The sequence below is a fragment of the Camelus dromedarius genome, chromosome 1 (genome assembly GCF_036321535.1).
Source record: "Camelus dromedarius isolate mCamDro1 chromosome 1, mCamDro1.pat, whole genome shotgun sequence".
In the NCBI taxonomy this organism is placed as follows: Eukaryota; Metazoa; Chordata; class Mammalia; order Artiodactyla; family Camelidae; genus Camelus; species Camelus dromedarius.
This window is the reverse complement of record NC_087436.1, coordinates 78,546,008-78,565,586: the sequence shown is the minus strand read 5'-3', so window position 1 is coordinate 78,565,586 and position 19,579 is coordinate 78,546,008. Positions and strand designations below refer to the sequence as shown.

Genomic DNA, 19,579 nt, shown 5'->3' with positions numbered 1-19,579 from the left:
CGCAGGCGTGAGGGGCGATTGATTGGCAGTCAGGGAGGTGGGGCCATCTCTGGTCTGGGCTGAGTCTGTACCGAACCTATGCTGAACTCTGAGCGAGGTTTCTGGAAAAACTGGGTTTAGGTGAGTGAAGCCTTTCTACGTGGTCATCGTTAAAATCATTTAAGAGCAGTTTACTCCACAGTGCTTACCTACATATAATTCGTTCACAGTGTAGGTCGTGTAAAATATAGACCTTGATTTAAAATAAAATTCATTTGTTAACACCACGAGTATCAGTTGAACTCCGACTATGCGCTGAGTGCTTAGACCAACAGGTAAGCCAGGAGGTAGGCGGGCCCCGGACCTTGACTTGAGGGGGTCATATTCTAGTAGTGGTCACCGAGGCACATGCAGACAAACGCCACTCTCAAGTGATAAGTGTGCGCTGTGATGGAAAGCTGAACTAACCGTACAAATCCGAGTGTACGCCGCTAATTCTCCTTAGGAGAGGGAGCAAAACTTTCAAAGTCACTGTCCGTTATAGAGGATGGGTTGAACTCTCTTAAGTGGGGAGGAAAGATAGGACGGTCTAAGCAGAGGGAACAGCTCTGTAAAGGCTTGAAAGAAGGCCAGTGGGTTTAGGGGACGGAGTGTGGCAGAGTGGGTGTGTGGTAGAGTGGGTGGGTGATGGGAGTGGTAGACGACTTCTTATCTTAGACCTTGAGTTTCTTGGCAAGAATTTTTTAAAGTATAAGCTTCAGATAAGCTTATATGTTTTCATTAGCAAGGCGATGTGGTACAGTGGAAAGAAACGAGACACACTTGATTCAAAATACAGGCATTGCCATTTACTCTGTGGCTTTACCGTAACTTAACGTTTCTGAGACTCTGTTTGCTAATCTATAAAATGGGGATAGTTGTCAAGTTTAAATTAAGTAATTATGCAAAATATTGTAGATATGCAATCTTTATTATGATAAATACATTAATGAGAATTAGTTTCTTGCTCCCAATGGTATAACTTTGAAGGAAAAACAATTGATGTCCTCCTGGGGTCCCTGGCAGGAGGTGAAGACAGGTAGTCGATTGAGTTTATTTTAACCCAGTGCAGTTAAATTGGGTTTGACAAGCAAGGAGCAAAACAGATCTGGATTGTAGTCGTGAGAATGCCTTGTTGAATCATTTATCCTTTTGTATGATGGAAGTCTTAAATCAATGTATCTTATCATCTTAGAGAAAATGTCTTGTGTTACTCGTGGGATGACTGAATTACAAGCACTGGTCACATTACTTATATGTGGGAAAATGACATGTTAATTCTGAGGTAATGCATTTATATATTCTTGGTTATAGTAAAAATAAGCACAATAAACTTGGCCACGTTGCTTTGCTCCTTGCGACTGGACAATGAAATCGTGAACTGTAGTAACAACAACAAGCATCTGGTAATTGGAGCGGTGTATTTAGGACCTTCCCCATCTTGGTCTCACCTTGTCATATTAAAACAATCCTGTGAAGCAGGTGTGGTGGGTTAGCTTTGCACAAACCACAGATTCTGGCCTACAGCAACGAAAAACGTAATTTATAACACAACTCTAACTTTCTTGTGAGCCTCATTTTACTGATATCTGAGCTTTATCTAGTCAATACCAGGTTTCCTCAATGAACTCAGAATTTCCCCTTTCCCTTCTTTCTACATAGGGTGCCATCTGTGTGTGTGAGGAACTTGGTGGATGTGAGGTCGTCTGGTTCATGACCATCTCTCTAAGGTGGCATTGCTGCTAATGTTTGTTTTCTGTCTGTCTCTGGTATCAGTTCACATACTCCCCTTGGAACCTCAAGGCCCCTTCAGGCACTCTGATTCTCTCTCAGCCACTTTTTTTTCCCCCTTGGGGGTGTGGCCTGATCATCTGCATTTTTTACAAACATTTCAAATGGGTCTATGTTCACTCAAGTGTGGGGCTCAATGGCCTGGTCCACAGCCCGGTAAGTATCATTTGTATTAGATGTTCTCTAAGGCCACTGTCACCTCCAACGGCTCCTCAGCTCTAGTCAGACATACGGTGCGTGTGTGACTTGTGGGAGACGTGTTGCGATTCAGTATAAGGCAGTTTCACGCTTCTCTCAGCCACTTTTGTGGCTTTCTTAGGGGCGAGGGAAACTTTCTGCTGCCCCCAGTGCCATTCTGAGGCTTTGGGAGGCTCAGGAGGCTGTCTCAGTGTTAGGTAGTTAGGTAAGTGGGGGCGCCAGGCAGATAGGTGGAGGGGAGGGAGGATGGTCCGGATGGCGGTATGCCTGCCTGAAGGGACTTTACTTCTAGATGAGTGTCTGCAAGAAACTGGTTAGAACCCAACAGCCAGGACTGGGTGGTAGCAGAAAGGACTTAACCAAACATAACCCAATGTTCATTGTGTTATAAATAACGTTAGGGTTTAGGTGCGCCCTCTATGGGTTTTTCTGTGTACACCATGGGTAAGGACATGCACAAAAGGGGCCAAATATGACTAAGCACTCTAGGGACAAGAGCCGTCAATCAAAAGACCACCTCTAAGTGAGGGTATAAGAAAAAGGGGAGACAAAAGCCACCGCTTTTTCTCCCTTGGATTAGCCTACCTCCCGTTCTTGGAGGAGTACATTTCCTTTTCTATGTAAATCTTTAAAAATGTTTCGCTACACAACACACCGTCTTCTATCTATAAACATCTTTCGGTATGACAAGAAGTAGGTCTTTACCTTTTGGGGTAACATCAAGACTCTGGCCAACACACCATGCTACCACCCCTCCTGTCATACTGTCACTCTCTTGTCATGTGAGGAGCAGCTCATGGACCTTATCTCACCTGAGGAGCAAGCCCTTAGATCTCTGGTCAGCTGGGAGTCTTCCCATCACCATCCTCCATCACCCCCACCTCCCAGCCGGGGCTCTGTGGCTGATTGAATTGCTTCCTTCTCTGCCTCTCTACCCTCCTGCAGCCAGGGGAGACTCCAGCAAGCCTAGGTGGGCAGCTGTCCACCCCTCAGGCGTTCTTCCCAAACTGTGGCATTAAGGTTGACATCTGCTGTCCCACACCTTTTCTTTCTGAAGACTTTCTTTTCCAGGAGTTAACAAAATCTGTTTTGAAACATTAAGGGCTGAGAATCTTTTCCTGCTCTTCCTCCTCCTCTTTGTTTTCTTTTTTTTTTATGCAAAAGTAATAGCTGAGAATAAAAACCACAACAGGTAATATAAAACAGAACAAGTATTTCCATCTTTCCCTTGATAGTTTGGCAAAATCTTGAGGATGGGGCAGAAGGAGTGGTGAGAAGATGGACCCCTGGGAAGGAGAAATGGGACATTTCACTATTGTCCATTTCTTTTAAAACAAGCTTTTAGACCTCAAGACTACTTTCATAGACCAGCAAATCTGTTGTTGCGTTTTAGAGATTAGCTACTCAGAAGAAAAGTTCACTAATTTTGAATCATTGAATTTCTTACGTTACTAGAGAGTTTGCAAATACTACACAAGCTAGAGTCTTTCAAGCACTGATTAAATCAAGATGCTTCTTATTAAGTATTGAAATTCTTCTGTAAAGGACTATTCTTTTACTCATTGTTGTTCCTCAAAATGTAAATATTTCTATAGTTCTTTTCCGTACAGCATGTGATCACTGTAGAAATTCAAACAATACAGCAGTAAAAGTCTCTTTATTTTTGCCATCCCATAAAAATAACCACTGCAAAAATCTAATTTATATTTGTCTTTTCTTTTTATACATTTATATTTAACATGAATGAATATGTTTTTCTGAACTTTTTTGCTTTTAAAATAGTAATACATTTTTTTATTTGACTGTCATATATTTCAAATACTTTCCTCTGAAGTTTGCCATTTTCTTTTTCTTTTTGGTGTCTGTTCTTCTGCAGACATTTTTATTTCTTATTTAGTCAAACATATTAGTATTTTCTATGATGATGTTGGACCTTGGTGGCATGTTGGCCAAGGCTTCCTTTCCTGTCTCTATATAAAAATATTGCCTTATTTTTCTTCTATTACTTTTGCTTGTTTTTAATGTTTAAGTCTTTAATCCACCTGGAATTTGTTTTCATGTCTCTTGCGAGGTAGGAATTTGTGTTTCCCCAAATATACAGACAATTGTTTCATCCACTTATTGACTCCTTTCCCCACTAGTTTGAAATGCCACTTTTACCATAGACTAATCCCCCATATACATTGTTTATTGGATTTTAGAGTTGATTTATATGCCTGTTTCTGTGCTGATATCACAATGAGTCAATAACTGTAGTTCAAATTGCTTTAAATTTAACAAATTGGAGAGAATTAATATATTTGCCATATTGAGTCTTCTCAGCCAGGAACATCAGTTGACTTTCTATTTATTCTATATTGTATCCTCCTATAAAAACTCTGTAAGTTTCTTCATAAAGGCTTGACAAATTTTAAAATGTTTATTCTGGGGTATTTTAGGTGCTCCTGTTAATAGAATTTGTTTTCCATTATGTTTTCAAACTGGCTGTTTCTGACACAGAGGAAATCTATTGGCTGTATTTAACTTATTTTGCATATAGCCTCTGCTCCATTGTATTTTAAGCTTCTTAAGACTAGGGACCTTGTGTAGTACTTTGCTCAATGTGAACATGACATAGGATTCTATTGTTAACTGTCGTATTAGGCTATTCCATTTTACTCAGTGACCAAGTGGAGGGGGACCTGAGGTAGCAGCGCTGTTTGTGGAAGCTGGATAATGATTGAGGTAGTGGGGAGAGATTGAAGGGGCTATGGAGTCAAGCAGACCTGGACTTGAATGCCTACTTTGCCACTTTCTGGTTATGTAATGTTGGTATCTCTGAACCTCAGTTTCTCCCTTAGGCTCATCTCTGAACTTTATAAAATGAGCTGACATACATAAAGCGTACTGTGACTGGCCCCCAGCAGGTGTTCCATAATGGATGACCGTAGTGATTGTTATGAGCCCATACTGTCACATAACCAAATCTATCCAATAAGATGCACATTTAAGAAGGCACAGCCTGCTCTATTTGAGTTGCTTCTCTTTAGGTTCAGCAAACATATTAGAATCATCATTCAAGGCACGTGTTACAGAAATTTTCTAAAATTCTTCCTCTTGAGAAACGTGTTGTATGTTGGTCTCCCTCTCTAACTTGTAAATTTCCTGAGAGTAGAGGGCAAGTATTACTAATTTTTTCTTTTTTTCAATCTCCAGAGCCTCACACAGTGGTGGATACAATTTAGGATGGCTGCATTTCATGTATGAAGTACAGTAATTTATTTAACCATCCCCTTTTTACCCCTCTTCCCCAACACACATATTTTTTGTTGTTACTGGTACAAAAGAAGTTGAATTTTCCTCAGAGCTCGGAAGAGTAGCTAAGTTTAAGAGAGGCTATGTGGATGGCACACATCTCTGCAGGCCACTCAGATGTAACTGTCAACGCTGTAGTTGGTTTTAAATCTAATGGCTGCGTCAGGGCCAGCAGAGGGAGCACAGAGCACAGCTTTGAAGGAGAAAGCTGACTACAGCTGCGCTGGGGAAGAATTAAAAAGGCCACTCAGGGCTTTTGCAGAGGAAGGAAGTGAGAGCTAGGAAGAAGGCCATTCCTTGTTTTCATTCTCATCTGCTTTTGTAACTCATTCAGGCCCAGACAGGCTTGTTCTCCTCTTTTCTTTCGTCCCTTGCCCAGCAGCTTTTCACAACCCTTTTTGTTCCTCTAGTTAATTACACAGGAAGATCCACAAGTGCCATCATGTTCTCCAGGCTGGTTTCTCTTTCAGCCACTCAGTTACTTAGCTCAGATGCTGGTGAGGGTCCCAGAAAAATACTGAGGAACCCAGGGGCCTCTACTCACCATTTTCACTGAATAAAGCTGTTTGGGGGGCACTTACAGGGTAGGAATGAGGGCTGAGGTTGGGTTCTTCTCTGCATGAGGAACTGAAAAGGCAAATGAGAGCAGACAGAAACGGTTGTAGGGAGTGGGGTTTCTAGAGAGTAGGGGAAATGCCACTTCCTGCTTTATTGTCTTGCCTAAGAAGATCTTTGTCGGGTACAGAACCACATGTGACCTGCCCCAACCACATAGAAACTAACGCAGGCCAGCGTTGCTCAACTTCTGTTCAGTACTAGAATATTGATAGATATTATGTGGGAATAAATCTGTGTTCAAATAAGGGTGTGGAAACTCTGGGTTGAAAAAACTGAACAGGTTTCTCTACTGTGGGAACTCTTAGATCCTTTAGTAAGCTAATTAGCACAGTTTGTGAATCTCCTGTAGAAGGGGATGTGATACGTGTGATTTCCCAAACTTATGGGGACTGAACCTTCTTCACAGATGGCATCTGTGGGATGAGTATTCTATGAATTACCTTTTGGAAAGTGCAGAAGTAGTTTTGTCTACTGTTCAGGAAATTAGGCTATTACTCCATGAAATACTTTAAAAACTAGCCATGAAACACTTTAAAAAGAGCAATATTTTCTTCAGAAGTCTCCTGTGGCTTCCCACTACTGGAGGTGTGGAGGGATGAGTGGAACGGTGAAGGAAGGAATATCAGAATTTCAAGTGGGTTTTTAAAAATCTCTCATATCCTACACTCGCTCTCCCCCCTCAGAGATTCTGACATCATCCTCACTACTTCATCCCCGCATTTGAGGATCTCTTGAATTGTGTGCTGTTGCTGGTACTGGGAATAAGTGCATCTCTCAAGTTTATTGGAAGAGGGGAAATGGTTGTGAACCATTGTCCTACAGTCGAGTCCAAATTCTCTGCCTCTTACTTAAAGTTTTCTGTTGTCTTCTTGAGCTCCAATATCTCCCTAAATTTAACCTTCTTTTCCTTTCCACATTAGTTGCCACTATAGTCAGTTAGTCTGCTTACTGATCTGAGATGATATTATGCTGATTCTGGGCTGGAAGCTCTTGGACATATAATCTTTCCCTACATTCTTCTAATTACTCTTCCATCCTTCAAAATCCAGCTTAAGTGTTACTTCCTTCAGAGGTCTCCAGTTACCCACCAGCCTACAACATTTAGGTTTTACAATATTGGTTTCAGCCATTAATTTCAGACAGCTACTTCTTTGTTAACAAACCTGTTGGGTTTAAAAGTTTATAAAGTGATTGTTCAGAGTGTAGAGCACATTTCTCTGCAGAAATATTGTAACTCAGTCAAGGTGTATCTGAAATGCAAATAGTAGAAAACAACCTCTAGTAATTAAACAAAATGGTATCTTTAGTGATTAAACAAAACAGAGAATCAATAAGATTGAATTAGCTTACTCTCATTTATCTTGGTGATGGTGTTTAAGGAAGAACAGATTTAATTAAAGGAGGATGAAGAGGTGTTAGAAATTAGTGGCTGTTCTGAATGGGCCTTATGGGGCAATTTCACAGAAGGTGTAGGCTCTTTGTTATGTCTTCATTACTTCACAACTTCTGACTCCTCATCCCCATGATGCTGGTGTCTGGCTACTTGTACTTTTGTATTTAGCCATGGTTTGGATTATTTTTGGCTTAAAAAAGGTTATTGGAGAATGTCAGTAAAAATGGCAGATAAAAGGGCCCCCAAATATTTTCCCTTCCTTAAGAGCAATGAAAAAACTGGCAAAATTTTTCAGAATTAACTTTTTTAGAACTCTAGAAATTAACTAAAGACTTATGGTAACCCAAGAATTGTTTATTCAAGAAAAATGGCTGAATCTTAGTAAGAACAGTGAGCCTTGTGGCATTTTAACTTGCCCTAGTCCACCCATCCCCCACTTTCCAGCTATGTAATAGCCTTAAAAAATAACAGCCCACATTTCTGGGACAGCTTGACAGCCACCAGAGTGGGGGAAAATGTATTCAGAATTTATTCAAAGCCTCATTCTTATGGAATTGTCATTACCTGACCTGTTTGGTGGTTCCCTGGAATACATCACTTTCAAGGCTGACTCAGAGCTCACTCAGTGCTAAAAGTCCACTCCCACAAGGTGCATTGTCAAGAACAATTAAAGGCAGGGGTAGGGTTTTTTGTTTTTTTTTTTAAACTTTGCAGATGCCTTAGATGGATAGCAGTTGGGGAAAACAATAGGCTAACAGAAAGATTAAAAGGAATAGCTGGTGAATGCACCGTTCATAGGGGGTTTGAAAAGCTCTGAAATATTCTTGATAATCTAGAAGGTCATGTACATGGAAGAGCTGTGAGCATGCCTAAGAAGGACCTGAGAAGGCCCTAAGCTCTCATTCCTGATTGATCTTGAGGTTCTATGCGAGCAAGAAGTGAAGGATAAGGTGGCATTATGAACTGAGTTTAAAAGGCATGCTCCAGCACCCACACACACAGCCAAGTCTGGGAGATTGATTGGTTATAGGTGTTTAAGGAAATTTCTACCTAATCATTAGCTCACCAATAAGCTAACCAAGTAGAGACACTAATATGACAAAAAATGTAGACTTTACAGAATTAGTTCTGGGAAGTCACTAAACAAATAGCAACAACTATAACAAGTGGCAACAGCAACAAATGCTGCAGGTAGGGCGGGCAGATCTGGTTGCCAGAGTTGTCACATTATGTTATTTTAAATGTCTGGCTTTTAATAAAAAATTATGAGACACAATTTAAAAACAGATTTTAAAAATTATGAGGTATTATTTAAAAAACAGAAGCAAGAAAATATGCTCCATACAAGGAAAAAAATGAAATCAGTAGAAATTGTACCTAAGGAACCCCAGATGTTGGACTTACAAGACTTTAAATCAACTGTTTTAGATACTCCAAAGAACTAAAGCAAACCAAATCTAAGGAATTAATGTGTGATAACAACATTTCATCAAATAGAGAATACCAACAAAGAGACAGAAGTTATGAAAAAAAAAAAAAAAAAGAAATGAAAACCCTGGAGCTTCAAAGTACAAAAGCTGAAATAAGAGAAATCACTAGCGGAGAGCTCAACAGCAGATGTGAAGTGGCAGAACAAAGAATCAGGGAACTTGAGGACGGATACATTGATATTATCCAGTCTGGGGAACAGAAAAGAAAAGAATGAAGAAAAATGAACAAAGCCTCATAAACCAGTGGAGCACCAACAAATGTACCAACATAAGCATAATGGAAGTTCTAGAGGAAAGGAAAGTGAGGAAAGGGCAGAAAAAAATATCTGAAGAAATAATCGTTGAAAATTTCACAAATTTGATAGAAATCATTTACCTATACATCCAACATGTTTGAAAAACTCAGAGGGTAAATTCCTAGTGATCTACACCTAAGCACATCATAATCAAACTACTGAAAACCAAAGGCAAAGACAGAATCTTGAAAATAGCAACAGAGAATGGACTCATCACAAATATGGAAACCTCAGTAACATAAACAGCTGATTTCTCATCAAAAGTCATGGAAACCAGAAGACAATTGGATAACATATTTAAAGTGCTGAAAGGAAAAAAACCCTACCAACCAAGAATTCTATATTTGACAAGGAGAAATTAAGACATTGCCAGATAAACAGGAACTGAGAGAGTTTATTACTAGCAGATGTGCCCTGAATGAAAATTCAACAGTCAGGACACTATACAGTAACTCAAATCCACATGAAGACGTAAAGAACACTGATAAAGTGGGTAAACACAGGTAAATATGACATAAAAATATAAATGTAGCTTTTGTTTGTTACTCCTTTCTCCCCTCATACCTGATTTAAGACAACTGCAGAAAGAATAACTACAAATATACGTTGATAAGTACACAGTGTATACAAATATAATTTATGATAACAGCATATAGAAGTAGTGGGGATGGAACTGTTTAAAGCAATTTTTAAAATATAGTATTGAAATTAAGTTAAGTATTAATCAGAACCAGATCGTTATAAATGAAGATGTTAATGATAATCACCAGAGCAACCGGTAAGAAAATAACTAAAAAATATATAACAAAAGGATTGGTAAGGGAATTAAAAGGACACACCAGAACATACCTGTTCAACACAAAAGAAGGCAGTGTTGAAGGAATCGAGGAAGAAAAAAAATCAGATATGTAGAAAACAATTAGAAAAGTGGCAGATGTAAATTGTACCTTATCAGTAATTAATTTAAATATAAATGGATTATCCTCTCCAATTAAAAGGTAGAGATGGGTAGAATAAATTTAAAAAATGTGATCAAACTGTATGCTATCTGTAAGAGATTCACTTTAGGTTAAGACACGAATAGTTTGAAAGTTAAAGGATGGGAAAAGATATGCTATGTGAATAGTAATCAAAGACCTGTAGTAGCTATACCAACATGAGACAAATAGACTTTAAGGCAAAAATTGTTACTAGAGACAGAGAACATTTTATAATACTTAAAGGGTCAGTTCATCAGGAAAACATGTTATAAATATCTGTGCACCTAACAACAGAGTTCCTCATTACATAAAAACTCACAAAATTGAAGGAAAAAATAGAAAGTTAAAAAATAATAGTTGGGACTTCAATGCCCCACTTTCAATAATAGATAGAACAAACATGCAGAAAATCAAAAAGGAAATTGAAAATTGTGTAACGTTATACACCACTGTAGACTAACAGAAAACTAGAACACTCCACCCCAAAACAGCAGAATACATATTCTTCTCAAGTGCACGTGAAGCATTCTACAGGATAGACCATAATTGGGCCATAAAACAAGCCTTAATAAATTTAAAAGAACTGAAATATTTACAAAATATATCCTCTAATCACAATTCAGTAAAATTAGAAATCAGTAACAGAAGGACTTTTGCAAAAAATATGTGAAAATTAAATAATATACTCCTAAAACAACCAATGGATTAAAAAAAATCACTAGAGATATACACTCATACTTTGACATGAATGAAAATGAAAATACAACATGCCAAATTATAGGATGCAGCTAAAGCCATTCTTAGAGGGAAACCTATAGAAATAAAAATCCTAAATACAAATTCTATAAACAAACAAACTAATAAATAAATACAGAGGCTATCCAGGGCATGCTCTCATGGTGATAGCAGAGGAGCAAGAACAAATAAACTCAATCAAGCAAGCTCTTTCCAAGCCTCTGCTGGTGTTATATCTACTAGTATCCTATCGGCCAAAATAAATTACATGACTGAGCCAGAGTGAAGGGGAGGGGCACAAAGCACTCCCCACAGTGGGAGGGCCCTGGTGCTTTCACTGTATTATACTTATTTGTAATATTGCTGAATTCTGTTTCCCTGTTTTTGAAGTAGGCATAGAATTACAGAAGACCAAGGTAAAAGCAGTGAAAACCATATTTTCGTTGTTTAAGATCTGTGGTTCTGAATTTCTACTTAGCATAAGTTCATGTTGGATAGCTGCTTTAACTGTGTATTCTAATCATTGGTGTCCATGGAGGAAATATTAGCCTGTTGCTACACATTCTCTGATCAGTGGTGTTGCTCTGTTCAGATGCCATTGTTTAAATGGTACTAGAAAATGATTCTTTAATATGGCTTATCTTTTGAGGTTGTCCATCTTGAAGTACTGAGTCCTACTTGGGCTCTGTTAGTTAGCCCAGAATTAATAACCCTTTGCTAACCGGTGAAGCTGGAGGATGGAATTGGGGAAAGCCTGAACATTGTATCATATAAACTGATTTTCGTATTGTTCACTTGGTGGTAGAGTTGTTTTTAGAAAGCAGTATTAATGAGCCAAGCAAGAGAGAGAATCTTTAATTCCTAGCCATGAGAAAAATGCAGCATATGTTTTTAGTACGTATTCTAGGCAGCATCATTACTTTTATTAAAGTGTAAAAAGTAATGTTCACATAATTTATTTTTGGCTAAGGAGGCATGATAATTCCATTTCCCAACACATCAGATGAAGCTACTTGCTTATTGGTTAGAGTTTGGTGCTCAGAAATAAAGATTTTAGAGACTGTCTTTCTAGAACAAGTTTAAAAAAATTATTTATTATATTTTCAGGGTTTTTTTGGGGGTGGTAGTTAGGTTTGTTTGTTTGCTTGTTTGCTTGTTTATTTATTTTCAGTGGCAGTACTGGAGATTGAACCCAGGACCTCGTGCATGCTAAGCACTCACTTTACGGTTGAGCTATACCGCCATCCTCCCCTGTAGAGATTTCTTAATTTGGGTAATCCTAAATGCCATCTAATCTTTATTATTATTTTCTTAATTAAGAAAAGTCCTTGTGTACTGTAATCCTTCTCATGTAATGTGGTCTAAGTTCTTCTTCCTCAAAGTGTGGTCTGCTGACAGCAACAATGTCATTGCTTGGGAGCTTGTTAAAAATGCAGAATCTTGGCACTCACCCCAAACCTACTGAATCAGACTGCACTTCGACAAAATCCCCAGGTGTTTTGCATGCACCGTGAGATGCACTATTCCCCACTGGTAAAGTGCAAGCAATGGATGGTGAGGTACAAAGGGAAGAGAAGTAGGGCAGGTGTGAGGATTGCAATCATTTAACAGACATTCAGATATTTATTCTGAACCTTTAGTTGCTTATTTGAAACCATCCTGAAATGCCCATGCTCCAGTGCTGGAGATGATGTATACATGGCGCCACCTTGAGTTCTTTTAGATACTAAAGGAAAGAAAGCAGAGTTATGTCCATCATTCACATGTTCATCAATCACTCACTCAAATACAGGAGCTTCTGGAAACTGGTGTTCTCTTCTGGTCCAGCCAGTGACTGATGGTGTGACATTTAGCAGGATGTTAATCTCTTAGTCTTTAGCTTCTTTATCTGAAAAATGAGGTTGTCGGGCAGGTTTATCCTTTTCAGCTTTTCTAAAAACGCTTTCGTTTTAGGTATCGTCGGGGCTGATTCTCAACGGTGAACTTGTACCCATCTTTATGCTGGCATCTGTTTAGAACGGCTGGTGCTGATGCCCCACTGGTTGTTACATAGTTTGACTACTGTCAACTGATGGTTGTAGGGGAAGTAAATGCCAGGGACTGTTAGGAACGAAGTATTATCACTGTAGGTTCCAGAATATTTGCATGTCATGGACTCAGATACACATAAATACAGGCCTGAGGTATAAGAAAGCTGAACCAAGCTGTGCACTGAGTGGAAAGTACATGGACTTTGATGTCAAACAGTCTTGCGTTTGTATCCTAGTTCTGCTGCATCCTGGCTGCAGGGGTCTAAAGTGTATTACCTAAACTCACTTGGTATCAGTTTTGTTTTTTAGCTGAAAATATGGGATTAATATAAAAATACATACCTCAAAGTATAATTATTAGGAATTAATAAGATAATTTATGTAGAGAATCTGGCAAATAATGGATGCTTAATAAATGTTGGTTTCCTCTTCACTTATGTATCCATAATCAGAATAACTTATACATAAACCTTTACTTTTGGAAATGTCTATAGTGTGATACACTGAATGAACAGTCTTAATAACTTAAAAAACGATAGCTAACTTTTAGGGCAATTCTAATAATTCTAATTGGGGAGGGGGATGTTATACATTCATCTAGGGCTCTTACTAAGGTCAAAGATGACTTTTTGCTTTAGGCCAGTGGTCTTTAAACATTTTTGCTTGCAAACAAATAAATAATAAACAAGCACAGCCCTGTACTCGACATGCATTTTTAAGTTAGCATCTAAAATTTTTCATCGTAAACTGAAATAGTTGCAAAGGATGCAATTTCTGGTGTATTGTAAGTATTACTGTTAAAAGTAAAACTATTGTTTATTTTAGATTTAGAATAATTAAAGTTTGTAAGAAGCATGCTGGAAAATTTCATTTGGCAAGGTGGACCATTCTATATTTTTATAATTCTTATTAGTGACAAACAGCCTGGTGAGGACTTGCTTTCACCAGTGTCTCATTCTGTACCCTGGGTGCTTATTTATAAACTTCATTTCAAGGAAGAGAAGGTGAAAAGTTACATGTTTATTTCTGACAGTTCAACATTGTCTCTTTGAATAAAAGCAGGGTTTGGCAAACTTTTTCTTCAAAGGGCAGATAGTAAATATTTAAGTCACATGGTCTCTGTCCCAACTATTCAGCTCTCCCTTGTAGTGGAAGACCAGCTATGAACAATACAGGAGTGGACAGAGCTGTGTTCCAGTAGGATTACTTACCCTATTAGTTGTCACTCACTATTCCCCACCTCCTACCGCAATCCTAGGAAACTACGTTTTTACTTTCCATCTCTGTAGATTTGCATAGGCTGGACTTTTGGAAGCCTACTGAAGAGCTTGTTAGGATGATTTTGTAGGAACCTAATTCTCTGTATTAAATTCCTTTCTGCTTACAATGCCTTGAATGATTTCTGTTTCTTGTACTGAATCTTGGTTCAGTCAGGGTTAAAGGAAAAAAAAATGAATTATATGGCTTTTTCAACTTTTAAAAAGGAGCTTGTTTGTTAATGTGTGATAATGGCTGTCAAATCGCTATGATATTTCAATTCAATTGAATACAGTGTTTACAGCCTGCCAAAATTATATCTTTCAAAAGTATATTTATGATGAAAAAAATTTAGATGTTTTACCTGAAATTGCACAAGATAAGTAGTTTTCAAAACTCTTATAGGTGTTTTGCAAAGGAATCTGAAGTCTTGCTTTAGTCTGGGCATCCTTATCTCTAGAATGTCCTTTGAAACTAAGGACCATGTTCTCTGGCTTCAGTTGTTCAAAGCGGTTTTCTAACTTTTACAAGTCATTTTTGATTCCTTAAATGACAAAGCAATATGTATTTATTACTTAAAACTTTCCAAACAGTACAGATGGGATGATCCTACCTAGAATCACACTTTCTGAAGATAACTGTACTTCACAGACTTTTATCCTGAGACCTTTCTCTGACACAGGAGCTGTGGGAGAAACTTATTGGGTACGTTTGATGGCCTCTTGAGGTGCCTTCTAGCACCTGAGATTTAAGTACAAATTTGGTGCCTTTCACCGGGCTCTCTTCGAATTCCTAGCACAGTGCCCTACCTCTGGTACTTAATGAATCTTTGCTGATACTGGCCTCTCATTTAAATGAGTCAAAGCCTTGAAAAGGAGCTAAAAAGTAGATCACCTACGATGTGAGTGTAAAGTACACATCTTTATGTGCAGTAAAGATCCTGTGCTAAGCGGTGCTTTTTTTTGTTTTTTGTTTTTTCTGTTTTTGTAATCAAAGATTACATTCACTTTTTAAAAAAGTGGATAACTATCACACAGAAATAAAAAATGTGTTTTTAGTCAAGGATTACCTTCTTGAACTTGCCAAAATGAAGTGGTTCCTCATACTGTATCATTTCAGTAGAGATAATACTGATAATACTTGACATTCATAATGGCTCTATGTTTTACAAAGTACTTTGGAATGCATCTTATTTGAGCCTAGACAGGCAGACCTAGTAAGGATTGTGCCCATTTTACAGATGGGTAGAGATGGAGGCTGAAAGGTTCTTTGACTTTTTTCAGGGTCACATTGTTAATGGTAGAGCTTGAACTAAAACATTTTGACTTTAGTGTTCTTTCCCCCACCTACACACAAAACATTGCCCAACAATTGCTTTTATTAAATGATAATTTGGGTAAGATGACTTTCGGGGGCAATTATGGGATGGCTGGCATATGCTGCTGCAATTTTCACTTATTGCACAACTTTCCTGTCTTGGAAGCTAAGCAACAGTTTAGCTCTATTATATTAGTTGTGGCCTGATGAGGGCGCTCTTATTCAATGCATGGTTTGAAACCTGATGTTAACTCTCGTAACTTCACATATTGCTTAAATAAATGTGTGCGAGTGTGAGTATATTTAACTTGAACGAAATGGAGTATTTCAATTCAGTTTCACCTATTTTTTTCACCTATCCAAAGAACTGGAATCTTGTCTTTTTCTCTTTCTTTGAACATACCACAGTGCAGATGTAAAACAATGAAGAACCTTCCAAAGATGGAATTAATTTAACTCTGATTCTGGAGGGAGGCTGTGGAGAGGGAAACGAGGCTGGATCTGTGTCCAGCACTGAGAAGATGGTCAGCAACCAGTGGAAATTTTTTAAGGAGCCCTTTGACTCTGTTCCCCCAGCCCGATCCCAGGAGTGCAGACATCATATAAAAGAGTTTTCCTGTTTATGTGCAGGCCCTCAGTTTTTGGATTAGCGTTAACACCAAAAGTTTTGAGGTTGACATTTGTGTTTGTTGATTTACTGATGGAAAAATTAACCTTAGCTTCTGCTTTTGTTTTGGAGCTGCCCATTTATGGACTGACTTGGGTAATCCCTTCCTGACTGGGCTGGTTCTCTTCCCCCACCTGCCATCATCACAAACACACATGCAGGTCTCCCTCGAGCAGATGTCATCCCATCTACCCAGTCCTGGGAGGCCCTCGACAGTATCGGAACATCACATGGTCTGTCAGCCCCATTGTCACTCTCACTGGCTAGTCTGTGGACAGTTCCTTAATTTACTAAAATCCATTCTACCGTGGAACATTTAATTTCTTAAATTAAATAGTGTCAGACAGCAGTGACTTTGCCACTTCCTAGTGTGGAAACTCTGGACAAGTGACTGAACCCCTTTAGATTTCATTTTCCTCATTTGCAGAGTGGGGCTAATAATAGTACTGACCTTAAAGTGGGTTTGTGGGGTTTTAGAGCTTTTGTAGGAGAACTGCTTAGCATATGGCCTGATAAATACTCAGTATTATTAACCATCCTCGGTTGTAGGCCCCAAACTTAGTGGATAGGGTTTTCTGGGGGAAGGGGGTACAGGACTAGTAAGAATAATTTTAGGAACAGTAAGTTGCAATAGGGCCCCCCCAAAAACTTCTGTAAACTCACAAGCAGAAACTTAACAATAAGAACTTAAGGGAGAAGGAGATTCAGGGTCCACACAGGAGATTAATGGTCATTTTGGGAGATGACGTCCTCGGTATGAGCGGCAGTAAAGGGGCTCAGGTGAGAATTGCAGATCCCAGTGATTCGTTCCCTAGGCAGGCTGCCAGGAAGGATGACTCAGTGGTAAGCATCTCCAGGTTGAGGGCTGGAGCAGCTCAAGTAAGTTCAGCTCAGTGCATGCATTATACCCAGGAAGACAGAGGTGAGAAAAATGTACAGATTGGCACCTGAAATGATGAAATCCAGCAGTGTTTTATTGTACATCTACCCTTTTCTTCCCCCTCAGTGTTTTACTCTTTCAAAATTTATTTTTATATGGTTGAAATAATGTATGTGCATAGAATTTTTTAGTCAAGAAAGTGTTTGGGGATCTCAAATATTTTTGGTTTGGCATATTTTTTTTTATAGCAATGGATTATTAAATTCTTAGAGCATTTGAAATGATATGTTTGATATGATATGATTTTTTAATGCTGAAAAAGAGGACTCTCCCAATATATGTAAAACCTTCTGGTGATGTTCTCTTTCTTATCATTGTTTAAATTTGTGTTTTAAATGTATCCTCATCTTCCTTCTCTGTCTTCAACTTCCTAAATGCTGCAGAGAAAGGATGAAATAGAATGGATGTGAACGTGACTTCCGTGAGAAAGGAGCATCTATTAGATAGGATTCCTAGTGGACTCAAGGAAAGATACCAGATAGTAGCATGTATTTCTGTGTGTGTTTGGGAGGTGGGCTAAGGCTAGTTTTGTAAAGGGAAGAATGCAGTCAGGTTAGAAGAATTAAACCTCAACCATCTGTCTATTTTAAATGACATTCTTGATTCCAGAATCTTAATTAAGTAGAGTGTAAAATCACTGATGGCGATGTAGTAGTCAAGCTAGGCTAACTAGCTGAAAATCTCAGTGGTTCAGAAAAACCTGAGAGTCTCAGTGGCTTAACACAACAAAGGTTTATTTCTCTTTTCTGTCATAGTCTGATGCTTGGCTGTCCTCCAAGTGTTGACTCAGGGATCCGAGTTGCTTTTATCTTGCATCTCTGCAGTCTCAGAGTACATCATTTCCTGCATGGACAGGAGAGAGAGAGGGTATGGATAAGGTACACCCTTCTTGGGTTAGAAGTGACATCACTTTAGCTCACACTCCGGTTGTTAAGAAATAGTGATATGATCCCAGCAGGCTTCATGGGACCTGGGAAATGGAGAGGAACACATGGATATTTGGGGGAGCATTAGCGATCTTTGCCATAGATACATTGCCTCCAATAGGCTAGTCTCTGTTCTTTATTTTCTCATGGCAAATTTCTCATAAAATTAGTATCAGGAAAAGGCTTTCCTTTTCTAAAGAGTATGCTTTTTCTTTTTCTTTGTAGTCAGGAACTTCAAATTTAATGCTGATGTCTACCTGATCTCAGATTTTTGGTGGTATTGTCTATCCTCTTCTCTACTAGGTTTCTGAAATCATTTTATGATGGTTTAAACAATAAGTGCTTTAGTATCTGACATGACAAGCCAGGCAGCTCAGGGGTTAATTCAGTGGTACAGCATAGAGGACCATCTATGCTTCTTTTTTTGCTCTACAAATCTCAGTGTTTGGCATTGTCTCCCCTCCATGTCATGAATAACTTAGTAGTTCACGATGTCACATGCCATGGTAGACCTTGGTCAGGCCTGGGCCTTGTGTTGCAGGAGATGAATGATGGTCACAGACTGGTCATCATGGCATGGTTGAAATGTAATGCCACTAGGCATGCATCATGCCTAGTTAGTATGTAATATCATATATATAACCTGTGGACAATGTTTCAAAATGATGCTGGTGGCTAGGTAAAAAATTACATCCAGAGTTGGATGTAAAGGCAGATGGCTTGTTAAAAAAGTTTTTGCACTCATACAAAGAAATCATGTTGGCATATCAGGTGACATGTTTGGTAGGGGGTGGTAATATAGGAATGGTGAGAAACAGAAGGATTTGCTGATGACTTGGATGTGAGGACTGAGAGAGACAAAGACTTGAGAATGGCTCTAAGTTTTTGGTCTGAACAGTGGGAGAAATGGAATTGCTATTGATGAAAATGGGGAATACTGGAAGAGCTTGGTGGTGTTTCATAAATAAAATGTATTAAGTTGTTAATAGAGAATGGAGGGTAAGACATTACAAGGAGTCTGGATACTGGGGCTGAGCTAGAGAGCTGAGATGGTGGAATCAGAGCACTGCCCCAGGTCCTTGGGCCCAGCAGGTAGGACGGGTACCTGACATGGGCAAGGACTCCTGATGCCAGAGCCCTTCCTCTTATCCCAGGCCATGGTCCCCTCCAGGCATGACTGGCAACAAGTGTTCATTTTACAAAGAGCTCTGATACCCATTATCCCACTCAGCCCTCCGAACCCTGTAGTGTGGCGACTGCTCTCATGCCTGTGACCAAAGACTTGCAGACAATCTCAGAAAAGTTGTTACTCATGCATTCATTCAAGAAACACTTATTACGTGCCAGTTGTATGTCAGGAAACCAACCCCAGCTCTCCTGATTCAAGACCAGTGTTCTTTCCATATATCTACTTCAATACATTGATTCCTGCTTCACTCTCCTCCTAAATCTGCCTCTCAACTATTCCCCTTCTGTTGTGGTTTTGAAATGTCTCAAATTCATTAATACTCCTCCTTTCAAGGTGGGGGGGGGCTATTTCCCCTCCCCATGAATGTGGGCCGCTTCACTGCTAATGAATTAGAATAAAGCAGAAGTGGTGTGTGATTTCAGAGCTATGTCATAAAAAGG

At 39.0% G+C, this 19,579-nt stretch overlaps 1 long non-coding RNA gene across 1 annotated transcript in view; it reads left to right on the top strand.

Moving 5' to 3' along the window:
- The first annotated feature begins 48 nt into the window (after positions 1-48).
- Positions 49-19,579, top strand: part of LOC116156510 (uncharacterized) — a 156,368-nt gene continuing 136,837 nt past the window's right edge. The window contains exon 1 of the long non-coding RNA XR_004140355.2: positions 49-120. This is a non-coding gene — a long non-coding RNA (uncharacterized LOC116156510). The remainder of the gene's footprint in view (positions 121-19,579) is intronic.